Source organism: Octopus sinensis, linkage group LG10 (assembly GCF_006345805.1).
Source record: "Octopus sinensis linkage group LG10, ASM634580v1, whole genome shotgun sequence".
In the NCBI taxonomy this organism is placed as follows: Eukaryota; Metazoa; Mollusca; class Cephalopoda; order Octopoda; family Octopodidae; genus Octopus; species Octopus sinensis.
In genome coordinates this window covers 98,797,331-98,816,674 of record NC_043006.1, presented here as the reverse complement: position 1 = coordinate 98,816,674, position 19,344 = coordinate 98,797,331, and positions in this window count along the sequence as shown.

The following is a 19,344-nucleotide window of genomic DNA, read 5'->3' as shown; positions in this document are numbered from 1 at the left end:
TTCGGGCACTTCTTTCGCAATATATTAGATTAATGGGAATTCTATTGTTAAGTAAATGTTTATTTTATTACTGAAATGTAGAAAAATATGCTGACCTGGATCAATTCAATGAGGAGCCACACTTATTAATAATCTAAAATATTGTTATTTATAGTTTAATGTGGCAAAATGTAGTGTCTATAGTAGTCATTTTGTTGCTAAGGGAATAATATAGCGAGATGACGTGAGCAAAGCTAATTTGACAAGTATAGTAACATAAACCTGATATATGATTATTAGAGATGTATATTGCAATTTTCAACAGTCTTTTCCTTTTAGGCGATTTGCCATATCTCTTGTGATGGTGTTCAATTCACTGACAAGTATACATTAATCAACAAGATTTTGTGCAAATTTCTTAAACAAAAGAGATGTTTGCGTCGATTGCAGAACATAGTGACCAAGAAAGGAAAGCAATGCCAGCTGTAAACAGATGGAAATTTATCTAAATAGTATGAAGAGCGCGACCAGATTATCAATTTCGCAGAATGGTTTTTGGAATGTTCCTTGTTTAACGCTTATATTTGGTAATGTTTTATGTGAAGTGCGCAGATTCCATGCGGATTTGTGCGTATATAAATACACACACATGCGCATACAAGCACAATTATGAGTGCTTACGCGCATATACTCTTTACTGTTTTACTAGTTTCAGTCATTTGACTGCGGCCAGGACTTATTCTTTGTAAGCCTGGTACTTATTCTGTCGGTCTCTTTTGCCGAACCGCTATGTTACGGGGACGTAAACACATCACCATCGGTTGTCAAGCGATGTTTGGGGACATGTACAGACACACAAACATATACACATATACATATATACCAGTGACTTCTTTCAGTTTCCGTCTACCAAATCCACTCACAAGTCTTTGCTCGGACCGAGGCTATAGTACAAAACACATGCCCAAGGTGGCACGCAGTGGGACTGAACCCGGAACCATGTGGTTGGTAAGTAAGCTACTTACCACACAGCCACACCTGCGTCTATATATATATATATATATATATATATATATATATATATATATATGCGACTGGGTGAACAGATGAAAGAAGCGTACTCAACAAGTTTCTTGTAAGAATCATGTATGGATCAAAACAGTCTGATTCAATTCGTTGGTTCTCTTCAGTTTCAAGCGTGATGCTAATCGTCAGCCATTTTGAATTTGAATGATAGAAGTTGATTGTTATTACTGTAAGGTGGGATACAATTGATTGAAGAAGCTCACGTGGTGTCGTGATTTGATGTTGGTATAGTTAGTTGGAAAATACTGCATGGTGAACAGGAAATTGACCACATGGAGCAAAGAAAGTAGACCACATGGTGATTAAGAAATCGGTTGGGTTGTTGAGGGAAGTAAGAAGGGGCGGCATGTGCAAATTATAGGGCAGGTGTGTAGTCGTGCTCATATGGTTTTGTGTGTATATATGTATTTATGTGAGCGTGCGCATCTGTAGATGGATGCGCATGCATATGCGCACACAGAGCCATATACGCTAAACGAACACGTACGCGCGCTTTCGCACACACACGCGCATACGCGCACGTGCACAAGCATACGAGTATACACACACACATACGTATTCATTCATATGTACATATGTATATTCTCATATATGTACGCATGCATATCAGCGTGGACGCACGCGTGCGTGTGCACATGTGCATTGGCGTGCACGTACGTGAGTATAAACGCACAAAACAAAACGTTGGGGAATTCCTGTCCTCCACGTGGTCAATTTCCTGTTCATTATGCTGTATTTTCCAACTAACTATATCAACATCAAAGTACGATACCACGTAATCTTCTTCTACCAGTCGTATCCCAGCTTACGGTAATAACAATCAACTTCTGTTATTCAGCTTGAAAATGCCTGACGATTAGCATAGTTTCTCCTCGAACTTTAACATTTAACTCGAGAATTACTTTCTACTTCTCCAGAAATGTTTAACTGAAGAAGTACATTGTACTTCTCCAGTTAAAAGGAGCGTATACCGTAAATCCTCAAGTATAATCCGCCCTTGAGTATAATACGAAGGGTATTTTTAGGGGGCTGTACCTCTGAAAAGCCTAAACCTTGTGTATAAGCACCCCTTCTCTAACATGTGTCGTGCGTAATTCAGCCAACATCACCCAATCGAACAAGCACTTCCGTGCATGCGTAATACAATAATAGTAATGTTCTTAACTGTTATATGGGAATGTAAATATATTTGCAAATTGTTTTTGTTGCATGTTATTCTGTGTTCTAAACACCTTTAGTTTCATAAATGTTGCTTACTGCTAGTCATGGGTGATTCTTTTATGGGTTAATTGCTTTCAGGTTTAGCTTAAGTTATTTTCGCGCCCGATATCACAAAATGTGTCTGAAGAAACATTGCCGGACAGCAAATAGAGACATTGTCTAGAAAATATTTTTCATTTTTAACCTAGGGATTTTGACCTTTAAATTTTGGGGGGAAAATGCGGATTATACTCGAGGATTTACGGTGTTTTAAGTGAGTTTTACAAGATTATATTTGATAGCAATTTTAAACACTGATTTTGTTCGGCCACTGTAATGTTTCTTGTGTTTGTTTCCTTTTTTTCCTTTTTGGTAGATGAAAGATTCATATATGTGTATGTGACTGGAAATTTAGTGTTGTATAGCAAACAATGGAAATGGTTGTTTATGAATGAAGTATAGGAACAAAGAAGGAATGCAAAACATTATGGGTTTATGGTGAGCATATTTAATTTCGCTTGAAGAGGAACGTTTACGGTTCACTCACGCGTAAAGTTAAAGGTGTAAATAGACGCATCTAATTCACTACTTATTTTCCTATGTGGACTTAAAACGCGAAGACGGACGAAATGCCACAAAGCATTTTGCCCTGCGTGCTAACTATTCAACCAGCTCGCCACCTATGTGTCAGATGTAATAATGGAAGTCGTTTATGTAGCGTACGCAGAAAAAAAATCCCATACGGACTACTATACGTTAGATATATTAGTAGCATAGAATGTGTATACGGAACGAAGAATCAGCACTTCTGTTCGTATTTGTGGGGTGCAGAGATTCCCGATGTGAAGATTAGGAATGGCACCACAAGTTGCAGTTAATCGTTTTTATCCACATTTCTTAATTTCATCCACTTCACTTATTTTATATACTCAATTATATTGTAGGAAATGAAGTGAATGACTTTGTTTATACACCCTTTGTGAACCAAGTAGCAAAGTTTGGACCTAGATTAATTTTAGCCATTTCAATATCCATCTTACAACATTCAAATTAGCAGTCACTAATTTCTATGCCTCTCGAATCAGATCGAAACCGTCTAATTTGCTGATATCTATCTTTCACTTCACATTCACCGTTTTGTGAAAAATTTGAAAGGATATATATACTATTCTTTCGTCGTGAATAAGAACAATTAACCAAAACATTTATAGCTTTTCACCTCTACAAGTAAACCAACTTATTGAAGTCCATGGCCAATGAGGAAATAATTGCTCCAAGGGGTAGCGGTTTTGGGGAGAAGATTAATTGATTATAAAGACTTCAATGATCAACTGACACTTATTTTATCGACCCCTAAATGATAAAAAATTAAGCCAGACTCGGCAGAAATTGAAAAGCACAGTTCTTATTGCAAAAGTCTTTGGGATTTATTTATAAAATTTACAAAATTGCTGATGCCTTACATGCTTCGTTAAAGGAATTTAGCTTTCATTACATTGTTTCAAACTTGATCTCATATAAAGTTTCATAAATAGTGTATAATCCAACATACTTATAGGTATTCAAATAATACAGCTCATAATCACTATTCCCTCACGCACGTATATATACACATGCAATCTCAAACACACATGTACACACGGATCTATAAAGTAATGGATAGATAAAAACAAAAGGAAAATATATAGATATTAGGTGAAAGATAGATATACTCTGTATAGAAATCCAGTCCTAGTGCTCAAATTAATCTAAAATTAAAACAGCGAATTCTTCATCCGGGACCAGGCCATAGCAATAACCTCTAAAAATGGTTCTAATTTATGCCAGCATTTGTGCTCGTGAACCACCGTTGATGGTTTATGTTGTCACACTTTGCTACTTACCTACATTCCTACTTATCTCCTCCCACCTTATCTGTGCCTTCCCACACCCATCTTATAATTAACCTGTACTTCGTGTAAACTCCGTCTCTTTTTCCAACTCTACCTTCACGCATTATTTAATCTCTCACTAAATAGTACTCACATTGCTGTCGATCACGTACCACTATTACCCTTTTCCTCCTCTACATCATCCAATCATTCACTTTAGTGGATTTTCCCCTGCAATTTTGTACCTCAAGAAGTTCAAGAGTACAAAACTTTATATTCTTCCACAACTCACAGTTACTCAATTTATCGGAGACACTATGGATTAAACTTTACCGACATAGATTATTAAGTGCTTCCTCTAATTTCAGATTTTATTAACTAATAATTCACCTCCACACTTAACTTCATATTATGTAACTCTTTGCTCAGTTGTGTTGCATAACTTACCTAATAATTTGATCACTTGTCATTCAATAATATGCAAGCTCATGTAGAATATGAAGAAGAATTTCCATTGAAAAGAAAACAATTATTCATGACAGAGTTATGATTTAATGGGACATCAGCTTACTTAATAATACGGAGAAATAAATATCTAAAATGTCAGTAGTTTGGTCAGATTCAATACAAAATGACAGACATCTATTTAGAATGCGCATCAATGTAGTTTGTGCATGTAATATTAGATGCATGTCGTATATGCAGATGAAATATTCAGAGATTACTTCGGAAACCTACTGTCATGTTGCCATTGGAGTGGTAAAGACATTAAAAATAAACGGGGATGATATTGCTGAGCATGATGTAAATGAGGCACTCTTTACCATATCTAAGATACATTAATTGAATAGCAAAATGTATACAGCGAAGATTTTTTCTCTTGAAAATTTGATGACAGTTTTGTCACTATATAAGTCGTAGACAGAATTTAATTCGTAGCTGAATCAGCAATACGTGAATTACTATTCAAATATTCATACATATCGTAGATCGGTTAGAATACTTCGTTTTGCTGTAGCGTCGATTATTATAAAATACTTCGTTTGAACAACCTATAATTCAAACCAAATAAAAAATTTATTTGAAACATAGTCCCGTCTGATTATTCATTTCATTTGCATTGTTTAAGTTGGAGGTAGTAACATCGATAGCGTTCATTTATGAAACATTTCTTTTTATTCCAAAAATTTAATATATACTTGCAGCATTTCTTCACGGACTATCTGCAATCAATCATGCAGGTACGTTAGAATAGCAATCTCACTAATTATTAAGTGATAGCGCTAATGAAATTATAAGTATTGAAGCTAAACCTTTCTAAGGACATATTTGCTGGTCCAAATATCTATTTCACGAAATAGTAGAAATTATATGTTAATAAGAGGGTTGCGATAGCATTTAATATCGCAGTATATAAATAAATATAATTGCCATTGAATATCAACAAATTTTTAAAATCGAAACTAGAGATCGTTTTTCGTATAGCTAATCAATACCTGCACGATACGTAGTTATTTCTAAATATTTGCTTCTTGATACTTAGCGAATACTAACTGAGATGTTAACTCATTCATTGAACATGTAATTGATAAAGGGAATACACATATATTATGGAACTCTATTACATCATTATTTATTGCAAAATCTGTTTCGTGTTGAGAAGGAGAAATTTCAAAATATTTTGAAGTAAACCGATGTATACGTTTATATTGAGTATTGTAACTCACACATACACACAAAAACACAAACGCACAGACAGACATACACACACACACACACAAACATACATACACACACATACACGCGCACGCACGCGCACATACACATTTATATATACATGTATATATATATATATATATGTATATATATATATATATATATATATATATATTTAAGTAGGTGAATGAATTATCCTATGTTTATCGTCAGCATAGGCAATCATCGAAATTTTTGTTTGTCTTGTTATCGAGAGAGGCTCCTTTTCTTTCCTGATGAGAAGATTGCATAATGCACCCTTTATTCCTTTGGAATGAAAACATGGTGTCTTCGAAACATGTGTCGAGAGTAAAGGAAATTTGTTAACATCTTCGTTCGACTCCATTCTTTCATTTATATATATATATATATATATATGTGTGTGTGTGTGTGTGTGTGTGTGTGTGTGTGTGTGTGTAGAAGGTAGAAAGTAACACACGAGTTGATATGTATAAACAAAATAAGACAAGGTAGAAAATGCTAAAATAATTTTATCATAAATTACATTTTCTACCATGCCTTACTTTCCTCATATATATATATATATATATATATATATATATATATATATATATGAATACATCTACAGATGAGCGTGAGTGTGCATGTGTATATATTTGTGTGCACGTATAGGCGTATATATTCGCACATATATATGTATATATACTGAACCAATCGTAAATCAATAGAAAAACCTACCTAAAATTATACGTTCCTTCTTTATACCTTCCTATGGTTTCACTATGTATTTGACTTTTAGCGCTTTTCGTTTTCACTGTTTACCAATTTGTGATTCAATGCCTCCATACTATTCTATGTATCACTCTCCGCCTATCTCTCCTTCTCTCTACTCCTCTGCTCTTCGCTCTTTCTCCGACTTCACACAAAGCTTTACAAGAATTTCATCTCTCTCATCTTTGTGCTGCAAATTTTGAAATAACCATACAAGTGTCAGTCATGTTTTTTCTAAAACTGTGCTCTGTTTAATTTAAAGGAACAATTCCTCCGCCCCGAGGTGAAAGCTATTCTTTATTACTAGTGCTTTGCTCTACTTCCATTAATGTTCTTACCAATTCGAAAGACTTTCTATGAAGATGATTTTACGATTGTTTGCTCTGTATTTTTCCCGTTCTTACAACTCGTATATAACACCTGTAATATTTCTTACGAGGGGCGTTCAATAAGTAATGCCCCTGACCCACTTCCCATACCAGTAGAGCAACGGAACTTGGCACAGTTATTGGTCTTTTTCTACATAGGAAGCACCCAGAGTTACGCATTTCTCCCATCGTTTGATCCAGCTCTGGAGACCGTTTTTGTAAAAGACCCCAGCTTGGTCCTCCATCCACGACGTGACTTTAGAAATCAAGGCTGCATTATCTGGGAAATGCTTTCCTTTCAAAAACAACTTCATGGCTGGGAAGAGGTGAAAATCAGAGGGTGCAAGGTCAGGAGAGTAGGGGGTGGGGAGGAGTTCATAGCCGCACGCCTGTGCTTCTGCTCTGGCGACACGCGAGTTGTGGACCGGAGCATTGTCCTGCAGGAGGAGGATGCCTTCGCTGATCTTGCCCCGCCTCTTGATTTTGATAGCCTCTCTTAATTTCCTCAAAAGTGAAGCATAATAGGCTCCTGTAATTGTGGTACCCTTTGCCAGGAAATCTGTCATCACTACTCCGTCCTGGTCCCAGAAGACTGTGAGCGTGACCTTGCCAGCGGAGGGCTGCACCCTTGCCTTCTTTGGAGGAGGTGAGTCACGGTGCTTCCACTTCATTGACTGGGCTTTGGTCTCTGGATCATAGTGATGGACCCAGGTTTCATCCTGTGTAATCAGTCTTTTGAAAAAGTTTGACTCATCTTCTTGGTACGTCCCCAAATTCATCCTCGAGCACTCAACGCGTTCTTGCTTCTGGAAAGGTGTGAGCAACCTGGGAATCCATCTGGCAGACACTTTTTGCATATGCAAATGGTCATGAATGATAGTTTCCACAGACCCGGTACTAATCTTGACCTCATGGGCTATTTGGCGAATAGTTATGCGTCGATCTTCCAAAATGGCAGCCTCAACTTGACGGACAGATGCCTCATCAATGGCAGAAGGGGGTCGACCAGATCTGGGAGCTGTTTCCATAGAGTTCTGACCATGTTTGAATTCACGATGCCAGCGTTTTACAAGATCATATGATGGGGCATCATCACCATAAGTTACTTTCATTTCATCAAAAGTCTCCCATGGTGTGCGTCCTTTCAAATACAAAAACCGGATCACTGCTCGACACTCAACAGGCTCCATTTCACACTTGACTCAGTTCAAACACCTGTAAATCAGAAACCATAATTAGTTCAGAGCTGTAATTTGCCACCTAATCTATAGAGATATGAGTAATTGCACAGGCAAAATTTCAACTAGATCAAACACCTGGAAGTGGGTCATAGGCATTACTTATTGAACGTCCCTCGTAGTTTCTCTGTCTTTCATTGCCCCAAAGCAACTTAAAATGTTGGCACTGCTGCATTTAGCAGCAAGTAAAAGGTTAAAAGTGTGAGGTGTTCGACATCTAATGAGGGATAGAGCTATTAGTGTTAATTATGCTACTTTTGTAATTTTGCCGCATATTTCTTTGCCGTTCCAGTGTGACGTGTGACACTAACTTCAAAACACGCCGTCGCGCGCACACTCCAGCTCATACACACGTGCGAGCGTGCACACACAGACACACACACACATAGATACACGATAGCGCGTGCACAAACACACGCGCGCGCGCAAACATGCAGACACGCATACACACACACTCACCATATATACGAAAGCTTTTGTGTTTGAGACGTTATATAAATGTAAACTCATTCATACTTTCGACGTCCGGAAAAAAAAAACTCAAAGCCTCTGCTAGACAATTTATCAATGTGTTGACCGCTCCTCAGAAATTAGTTTTCTTCTGCGGTCGATAGTAAATAAAACTGTAATAGATAAAGCAGACACACATCTAAGCTGTACATGAAGTGGTTGTATGGCTTGCCAATATTATCACAAAATATATTCGGTGTAATATACAATGTGAATCAGAAACACAAAGATGAATTTTACGCTGTACAAAACCAACGTGTGAATGTATTTTTAGAATACAATCATATTCCTTCTAAGTTTTCTTCAGAGACGAAAACAGAAAGAGAGAAAGAGTGAGTGAGAAAGAAACCCTGACGCGGTGTCAATGTAGATTTTGGAATAGTAGATAGGTATGCATCCTTGTAGCAGTGAATTGAAATTAATTATTTGTAACTTACTAAATTGTGATGGTGATGATGGTAACGATGTTCATGATCACAAATTTGGCTTACCAGCTATATAAATACTCTTTAGTAGTAGTAGTAGTGGTAGTAGTAGTAGTAGTAGTAGTAGTAGGGGTAGTAGTAGTAGTAGTAGGGGCAGTAGTAGTAGTAGTAGTAGTAGTAGTAGTAGTAGTAGATATTGTTGCATTTGTGGTTGTAACTTTTTGTAATATATTGCAGTTGTACTTTTCATTGCATTGTTGGAGAATCAGGAAAAGACATAGAAATGCGATGTTCAGCTCATCAATTTTTACTGGATAACGCGTTAGAGCAGCTGAAAATCCAAAGCAATTTTATTCGAAATTTACTTCATTGTAGACTGGATAAAAGGTAAATAATGAAATGTATGTTGGTAAATAGGAAATACAAAAAGAGATTGGCTTCAATCGGTTTGCTAAGTTCATGAGTATATTCTCTTAAGCCAATGAAAACGATTGTCGGTATGTATAATAGGACTTTAAGTGTATAAATCTATGAATACCAATTGCTCAGTTGAAAAACGTGATTAACAACACCCACAACATCTAGAGTTGCACGCAACCGTCGCTATTTTTGAGAAATAGTATATCATTATTTTGCCCATAGTTTCATTTATACGATAGCTTACAGACCCCATTGACGTATGTGTATATCCTAGCAACCACATCAGACGTCTATAATGTATGTAGAGCCGACAAAACTGATTAAGAACATAGATATAGAACAGTTTTAGATATGATGATAAGAAAGCAGGCAATAAAATATACAAATAATTGAGAGAGACTAGAGGTTAGTAACATAAGTCCGAATGGATTTGAAGACAGTCGTTTCCATTTTTATAACAAAAAAAAATATTTCAGTGTCTACATCGTGACTATTACGAAAATAGAGATTTCCAGAATTCGGTGGCTTGCTGCAACGATTTCCTTTCTTAACTTTATTTTCAATGAATTAATAATGCAGAAGCGAAATGGTTGAAGAAATACGGTATTGGCTTGACGTTTCTGGCGTCTTATTTTGAAAACACTTGAAGATATTTGGATGTGATTATACTCGCGTCGGTTCACATAATTATTAAAGCTTGATGATCTGCCTCAACAGTTTTCTCGCAATATCTCTTTGTCTTATGCAGAAGAAACAAATAGTGAACAAAATGATTCAATATAATGCAAAACGGAATAAGCTGTTCTGGTGCCTTGTGTTCAAAGCCCATGAACTTCTGTTTAATGTATCCACACTTCATTTGATATTTGACATATCATCTGCAAAGGTTACCTGAGATAAAGCGATGTCTTCTCATACGTATAGCATTAATAAGCAAATGATAAGGACCGACACAACCATTTATATACCTATATACCATTCATATGCTTTGGAACTTATACATCTATACGTCAAGGCCTCAATGATTTCTTAAATTTTCGCTCATATTCCGCTTCTAGATTCATATTTTCGCATATAAGAAATGAGTAATTTAATCTGTTATATGTTTGAAGCTATTTCTTTTATTTAAGAAAGAGGCCAAAAGTAAATTTTAATATTCAAGTGAACAATGTACATCAAATAAAACAATAGTTATGCTACTGTTATTACACTTAATGCATCCAAGATTACAATTCTTATTAGAAAGAAGGAAGATGATACAAAATAATTAATATCATATTTTGAATCTCAGTAGGTCCTCGAGCCTGCTTTTGACAGCATCTGGCTTCATAAAACCTTTCCAGTGAAAAGTTATCTTATCATAATTGCCGATACGTTACAGAAGATATCATAAATTTAATAGGTACCACTGGAAAATATGAGATCCCCCTCATTTGGTATTTAATGACATGAATTTACATAAATTAACAGCTTAAGTAAATGACAAAAAGAATAGAAAATATGCTAATATAGGAGTAATGCACACCCCGTGTGTTAATGTTCTTCTCATCACATATTCTACAAGTTCGTTGAATTAAATGGTTTGGTGCCTGATAAAACGAACATACGGAAGACTAATATTTTTGCTGCAATGATTGAGTTAACAGAACACACTGACTTAACTTTCACCAATGGATACTCTTCTAATGTTACGCTTTTGTTTTTCCTATTAATTGCCTTGGATGTATCATGTTTATCTTGGCAATCGCTACACTGTGAAATTCCTGAGTGATGTATTCTTCAAGCACTTCATTCGTGTTTAATACTATGCATCCGCGATTTAATTATCATTTGTTCATTAAATACGAAGCGTCTACAGTTTACAGATGAGATTCTAAAAGATACAAAGATCACTCTGACATAATTACAACAGGTTCCTGAACTATGCTAGTACTTCAGCATTTTCAATATTAAATGTTAAGAAATTTAAACATATGCCGGAATTGATAGGTGTATATATATATATATAATATATATATATATATAATATATATATATATATAAATAAATATATATATATATATATATAAATAAATATATATATATATATATATATATATATTATATATATATATATATATAATATATATATATATATATATATACACACACACACACACACATATATATATATATATATATATATATATATATATATATATATATATATATATATATATATATATATATATCACCGTGATCACCGTGACCGACCAGGCTATCAGATGTTGCTATACATCGCTGGTCATAATGCGCTTCGCATTGTTTTAGCCTTCAAATGACGCCAGCCCGCTGGCTAAGCGAGCAGGCCAACAGAAGAAAGAGTGAGAGAAAGTTGTGGTGAAAGAGTACAGCAGGGATCACCACCATCCCCTGCCGGAGCCTCGTGGAGCTTTAGGTGTTTTCGCTCAATAAACACTCACGACGCCCGGTCTGGGAATCGGAGCCGCGATCCTACGACCGCGAGTCCGCTGCCCTAATAACTGCGCCATTGCGCCTCCACACACACACTCACACACACACACACACACACACACACACACACACACACACACACACACACACACACACACATATATATATATATATATATATGCTTTATATATTTATTAGAAATTATGTATTACTGTTTGAATGATGATGCCAGTCTGCTTGTGAAGACGTATATTGTTATTAGTTGGGAGAGAAATACAATTAGTTTCAATGTTACACTTGTATGGACGCCTTGGGTATATGAAACAATTGTTCAATATTCATTCCGTGGTTAAATATTAACATTGGTATCTATGTAAAGTCTATGTTCTTTTATTTAACTTGTGTTGATCGTATGTAAACCATTTAAATTATACATTCGGCTCGTGGTTGATACTCAATGTTTTCCATTTCTTTTCTACATTGTTAATAGGCGCAGGAGTGGCTGTGTGGTAAGTAGCTTGCTAACCAACCACTTGGTTCCGGGTTCAGTCCCACTGCGTGGCATCTTGGGCAAGTGTCTTCTGCTATAGCTCCGGGCCGACCAATGCCTTGTGAGTGTATTTGGTAGACAGAAACTGAAAGAAGCCTGTCGTATATATGTATATATATATATATATATATATATATATATATATATATATATATATGTATGTGTGTGTGTGTTTGTGTGTCTGTGTTTGTCCCCCTAGCATTGCTTGACAACCGATGCTGGTGTGTTTACGTCCCTGTCACTTAGCGGTTCGGCAAAAGACCGATAGAATAAGCACTGGGCTTACAAAGAATAAGACCCGGGATCGAGTTGCTTGACTAAAGGCGGTGCTCTAGCATGGCCGCAGTCAAATGACTGAAACAAGTAAAAGAGTATAGAGTAAAGAGTAATTCCTTGAAGCAAATATATAACGAAAAATATTCGTCATCTATATCGGTCTCCGAATCTAAATTGATGTTGAAGTTAAAGTTTCTGTTCCTTTCGTACAGCACTTTCTCCGCCCCTCCGAAGATCATGATAGTGATTATCATAAGGCTGTTGTTGGTGTTGGTGGTGGCGGTAGTGGTAGTGGTGGTGGTGGTGCTGACGACGACGACGATGTTAATCATCGTCATTATCGTCGTCATCGTTGATCTCGTAATCATCATCATCGTAATCATCATTAACACCATCATCGCCACCGTCATCATAAACAGCAGCAGCAGCAGCAGCAGCAGCAGCAGCAGCAGTGGCAGCAGTGTCGTCATCAGCACAGTAGCAACGTTATTATCTTCGTTATTCTTCTCCAGCCTCCGCTAGTGGCATATTCATCATTGTTTATCAACGCCATCCCCATCGCCGCTATAATTGCACATCCTTCGTCGCAAATGATTTATACAGTGATATTAACAATGAATAACTGACACATTGTAAATTCTGTTTAACGTGGTAAATTTACTGATCACCTGGCTGTGTAATTGATATTTATCTCCTCTTCAGTTTCCCTTAATAGGTTTAGCTTTCTCTAATCAAGCATGTACGGTGTTTATATGAAACTTCAGCATAAGTTCTTTATAGTAAATTTCTCTTCAAACTATAGATTTCATTCAGCTCAGTGATCTGTTAGTTTGTGTGTGTGTGTGTGCGTGGGTGTATGTGTGTGTGCATTGGCGGCAAGCTAGCAGAATCGTTAGCCTGTCGGGCAAAATGGGCTTTTTCTTATTTCTTCAGATTCCACCGGGATTGGCCTTGCCTTGCATCTTTCGGGTTCGATAAAATATACGCCACTTGAGTGCTGGGGTCGATCTAATAGACGTACTCATCTCCCTGAAAGTGCTGCCCGTGTGTCAACATTTAAACCAATATATAAATGTGTATTCATGCATATGTGTGTATGTGTGTATGTGTGTGTGTGTGTGTGTGTGTGTGTGTGTGTGTGTGTGTGAGTTGATTTGCTTGATAGAATTAGGGAATTCAATCAGGTTTAGTAGGAACTACAGTTAATGTTTTGCAGTGCACAAATAATTACGAACGAACTGCTGCTGGTGACCCGACGGTGGTTCAGGCCGGTTAATATAAAACGGGAAGATATTTAGAAATAATCCCCACATAGATATGCAAAAGAACTTTTAAAGAGAGTAGGGAACAGGACGGATTGGGCGACGGATAAACATATCCCACTGTGATAGCCGTCCTAACGCTTTGGCAAATGCCCAAATGTGTTGTTTAATGAGATTCAACTCTGTAGAGCTCGAGTTCGCATTGAACGTCTTAACAACAAGGTTAGGGTTTGCATCAGTTTAGTTTATTTTCATATAGATTCAACAGATTCGCTCTTTAAATTTTCAAAGCGAATTAGATGAATAAATAATAAATATTGATAGTAAAATCGTTTTATACGTCTATTTATGCCAGCAAAGTGCTACATTTTCTAAATATTCTATTCTTATTAATGTTGTTGTGATTATTATTATTATTGTTATTATTATCATTATCATCATTATTATTATTATTATTATTATTATTATTATTATTATTATTATTATTATTATTATTATTATGGTTACTACTACTACTACTACTACTACTACTACTACTACTACTACTGCTGCTGCTGCTGCTGCTGCTGCTACTACTACAACTACTACTGCTGCTGCTACTACTACTACTACTACTACTGCTGCTGCTACTACTACTACTACTACTACTATACTACTACTACTACTACTACTACTACTACTACTACTACTATTATTATTATTATTATTATTATTATTGAGTGAGAGAGCAATTCATGCCATCAAAGTGACACTGGGGTAAAATATACGAAGCCCAATATACCCATCATGACTACCCGTCTGATAAAGGTACACCAGGCACATGCATCACAACCATATGTGCGCGACATGGTGATCTCATATCAAGATAAACAGCACATGACCTTGCAGGTGGGGCCCAGTTATAATTTTCTTCATTTTGAGTAGCCCATCCTGCGCAAACGGTCCCTGAATAAGGGTTGTTTAAGGATGTTGAAAGAACCACCCATGTTTCCAGAGGTGAACTATTCAAACCCCAAAGAATCCCTCTCAACACATGGCTATGATGCTCCCCCACTACTTCTGCCCGTGATCAGAGATGCACATATCGTCAGCCACTAAGGGACATGCTCAACTGGTTAAGGTCAAACAACTGACAAGCAAATCTGTGGTATTGAGCAGAATATTTGCTGTAGCCCATCTTTTATACCAAGACAAAACAATGTACATGATAACACTTCCAATCAGTTAAGATCAGAAGCCATGAGAGCCACTGCCTGGTACTGCATCAGGGCATTTATTATTATTATTATTATTATTATTATTATTATTATTATTATTATTATTATTATTTTATTATTATTATTATTATTATTATATCAATATTCCATTCAGAGAATTGAATATTGATATCTGGGTTTGCCTGTTGAACTGCATACTTTAAGTCCTCAGTCATGTCCTCAAGACGTTTCTTCCAAAACTGTACAAGACTACCAAGTTGGCACATGTTCAGCATATTTACAAAAATGTTACAGATTTACCTTGCAGAACCTGATACTGATACTTCAGTCAATGCAAGGTCGCAATGTTCATCATCTTCCAAAAAAACCTGTTGATAACATGTTTCCCTATAAGTTTCACACACATGACCATTCACCCTCCTCGAATCTTGGAATGCTTTGGGACCACGTATTTCAAGGAACAGGAGCCGTAAGTAGTACGGCTTGTGAGGGAGGGGTGACACTGTAAACTCTTAGAAGAGCATCAGCCGCACGTTTCTTCTTGTGCCATTTATTGATTCTCCAGGTGTAATACTTGGGAAATTGTGGGTAAAGGAGTTTTCTTGCATCTTCATCTACTTGATACAGTTTAAAAAAGGTAGTTAGGGTGCTTTTTTAAGAAAGTGCTTGTTGCAAGGTTGTTTGTTTTGTAAATATAACTCTGTGGTTATTCTCTAGACGGACACTCTGGTGAATAATGGTTGGATGCCTCTCATGAATGAGAAAATCGAAGATGCACCAAAATGCCTCATTGGTACCAATGTATGCTTCTCTGTCATACTGTGCATCTTCCTCATTTTTATTTATCAGCTGACTATCATTCTGCATAAGAGTGTATTGACTCTGGCTACCTGTACTCATCTTTGCTTCAGTGTAGAAAACTGATCATCTCCATCTACTCCGACTCCTCTTCTGGAGTGAGAACATTTGTGCTCGGAAACTTTTACGAAAATTAAAATGGAGAATAAATGGAAAAGTTAGTTACGCGAATATCTTCAGAAGAGTAATTGGAATAAATGGGACCCACGCACACGCACGCGCACACAAACACACAGAGAATATCAAACATCAGATGAAATGAACGTTTGTGTGTGTGTGAGAGAGAGAAGAGGTGTGTTGTCATGTATACGTTCATACATAAATATGCGTAGAATTTTTGTGTGTGTATGAGAGAGAGAGAAAGGGAGAGAGTGAATGTCACTTAGACATCACCCTCTCTTTCTCTCTCTCTCTCAAACACGCACACATACATACAAAAAGATGTACGCATATGCATTTATGCATGTACGTATACATACATAAATACATTGGTGAAGCTGTTTTTTACGTGAAAAGCGAATACACACACATCTCTATTTTATATGTTAGATATATATACACCGGGCTTATTTTAAGCTTTAGAAAATCGAGTAAAAACACCCCTATAGACCGAAGAAGTTGCCAGCAGCCTCTACAAAGAATCGAATTATATTCCTCTCAAATTCATCGTTCATGATTTTTTATAAGAAAATATTCTCACATTTCAAAACATATTATTTAGCATTCTGAAAAAAGACTGCCTGTTGTTAGGTTAGTTTAGCTGAATGGTAGAGACAACTAAGCCAGACTTTGGGAAGCGGAGATTTGGATTCTCTGTTGCGGCCACTGGCGACTTTTACCGTCTTCATGGGGTGGTTTAAACGATTTTCTCTAATTCTATTTTCACAGCTACTCTCCTGCGTCCGAGATTTCCTCCATTTCTGAAAATATAAACTTTTTACACTTTTCTAGGTTTATAAAAATACTATTTCTTTCCTGGAGGCCTTTTGACAAATTCTTGTTATTAGAAAGCGAAACGACCCCCCACGTTAAACGACGAAAACTTTGAAGTCTGGGGTAAAAGACTGATGCTATATAAAAAGTGATAGTTCAAGGAAGTTGGTTAAAATTGCCGGTAACTTGAATAGTGCCAAATAATCTAGTTTCTGAAGTACAATTTAATACTTGATACTTGGATGAAGGTGATATTTTTCAGGAACACGGAGCTCTATGCCACAGATCGCGTGCAAGACAACAGAGAATGGCTGATGAAGGTGGTACCATATTGAAAGATTTGCCATTGATCAAATGTGGACAGACCTAAAGAGAAGAGTTCGTGAGAAGACTCCACGCAATCTGGAAGAGTTGTGGGAGCTCAGGCACAGAGAATGGCATCTCTTACCTGGGAAGATGGTGAAGATGGTGAAATATCCATCTCTTCCCAGGCGTATTGATGCAATTATTCAAACTAAGGGAAATCACACGAAATATTAACAATGTACAGTAGATTCTTAAAATGAACATTATGTAATACATTTCAATGTAGATATTTTTCTGTTCAATTAGTTTACAACTGTTGTATTTGAATGAAGGCGCGTGGCTCAGCGGTTAGAGTGTCGAGCTTACGATCGTGAGGTTGTGAGCTGGAATCCCGGACCGGGCTGCGTGTTGTGTTCTTGAGCAAGACACTTTATTTCACGTTGCTCCGGTTCACTCAGCTGTAGAAATGAGTTGCAATGTCACAGGTGCCAAGCTGTATCGACCCCTTTGCCTTTCCCTTGGATAACACTGGTGACGTGGAGAGGGGAGGCCGGTATGCATGGGCGACTGCTGGTCTTCCATAAAACAACCTTGCCTAGACTTGTGCCTCAGAGAGTAACTTTCTAGGTGCAAGCCCATGGTCAGTGTCTGACCGAAGGGGGTAACACACATTTGAATGAATGTAAAGTTCCTAAGCCTTCTTACACACGAACCTGAAAGAGAAATGTTAACCCTACCAGTTAAAATTTTGCATAGATGCATTTCCTCTCAAAGCCAAAAAAAAAAAACCAGATGTAGTCTCTCTTGAACTGGTGGGATACACATTACACATTGGAGGCTATAACTCTTTTATTCATGGACAGGAAAAATATGTTAACTTCCCAATCAATAACGATTCCTCTGAAATTTCACGTAGTATTTTAAAGTTTCAATTGTTCCATGTCATTGTGAAGATACAACACACAGTGCGCCAAACTAGCTACTCGTCATAAATATCACTGTTAATGCAATTTGCAGTAACTATCTACAAGAAAGTTTTCTTTTTACGAACACTACAAATTGAACACAAGAACGAGTAGAAACGTTAGCATGCCGGGCGAAATGCGTAGCCGTATTTCGTCTGCCGTTACGTTGTGAGTTCAAATTCCGCCGAGGCCAACTTTGCCTTTCATCCATTCGGGGTCGATAAATTAAGAACAAGTTACGCACTGGGGTCGATGTAATCGACATAATACCTATGTCTGTCCTTGTTTGTCCCCCTTATGTTTAGCCCCTTATGGGTAATAAAGAAATAGGTATTTCGTCTGTCTTTACGTTCTGAGTTAAAATTCCGCCATGGTCGAGTTTGCCTTTCAAATTAAGTACCAGTTGTGTACTGGAGTTGATCTAATCGATAGGTCCAATCCCCTAAAATTTCGGGCCTTGTGTCTAGAATAGAAACGTATATGTATACCAGCATCAAAATGGACAGATTCCTAGTTGAAATATGCGCAAACACTATTTGCATCAAATTCTTCTAAATTGGATAAATAAGTTATGTCTAGTTTGGCGATCAGTTGATCCCAGAGTTTCGTTCTTTCGTCTAAATTAAGGAAACTGAACATTTATGTAAGAAGCGGTTAACGTGTCAGGGAAATATTCTATATACTTTACTAGGAACAGCTGCTATTCTCCGTGGTGGGAGCTGGCGAGAGAAAGATAGGGAGAGGGGGAAAGGAGAGGGGAGATAAAAACTGGCTTTCACAAACTAGTAACCATTTCTTCCCCAGTTGTTTTTGATAGATTCCAGCTATCACCGAATTACACTTTGTAGTTAGACAGTCATATGTGAATAGGTTTTAACACACACACACACACATATATATATATGTATATATATATATATAGACATATATACACATACG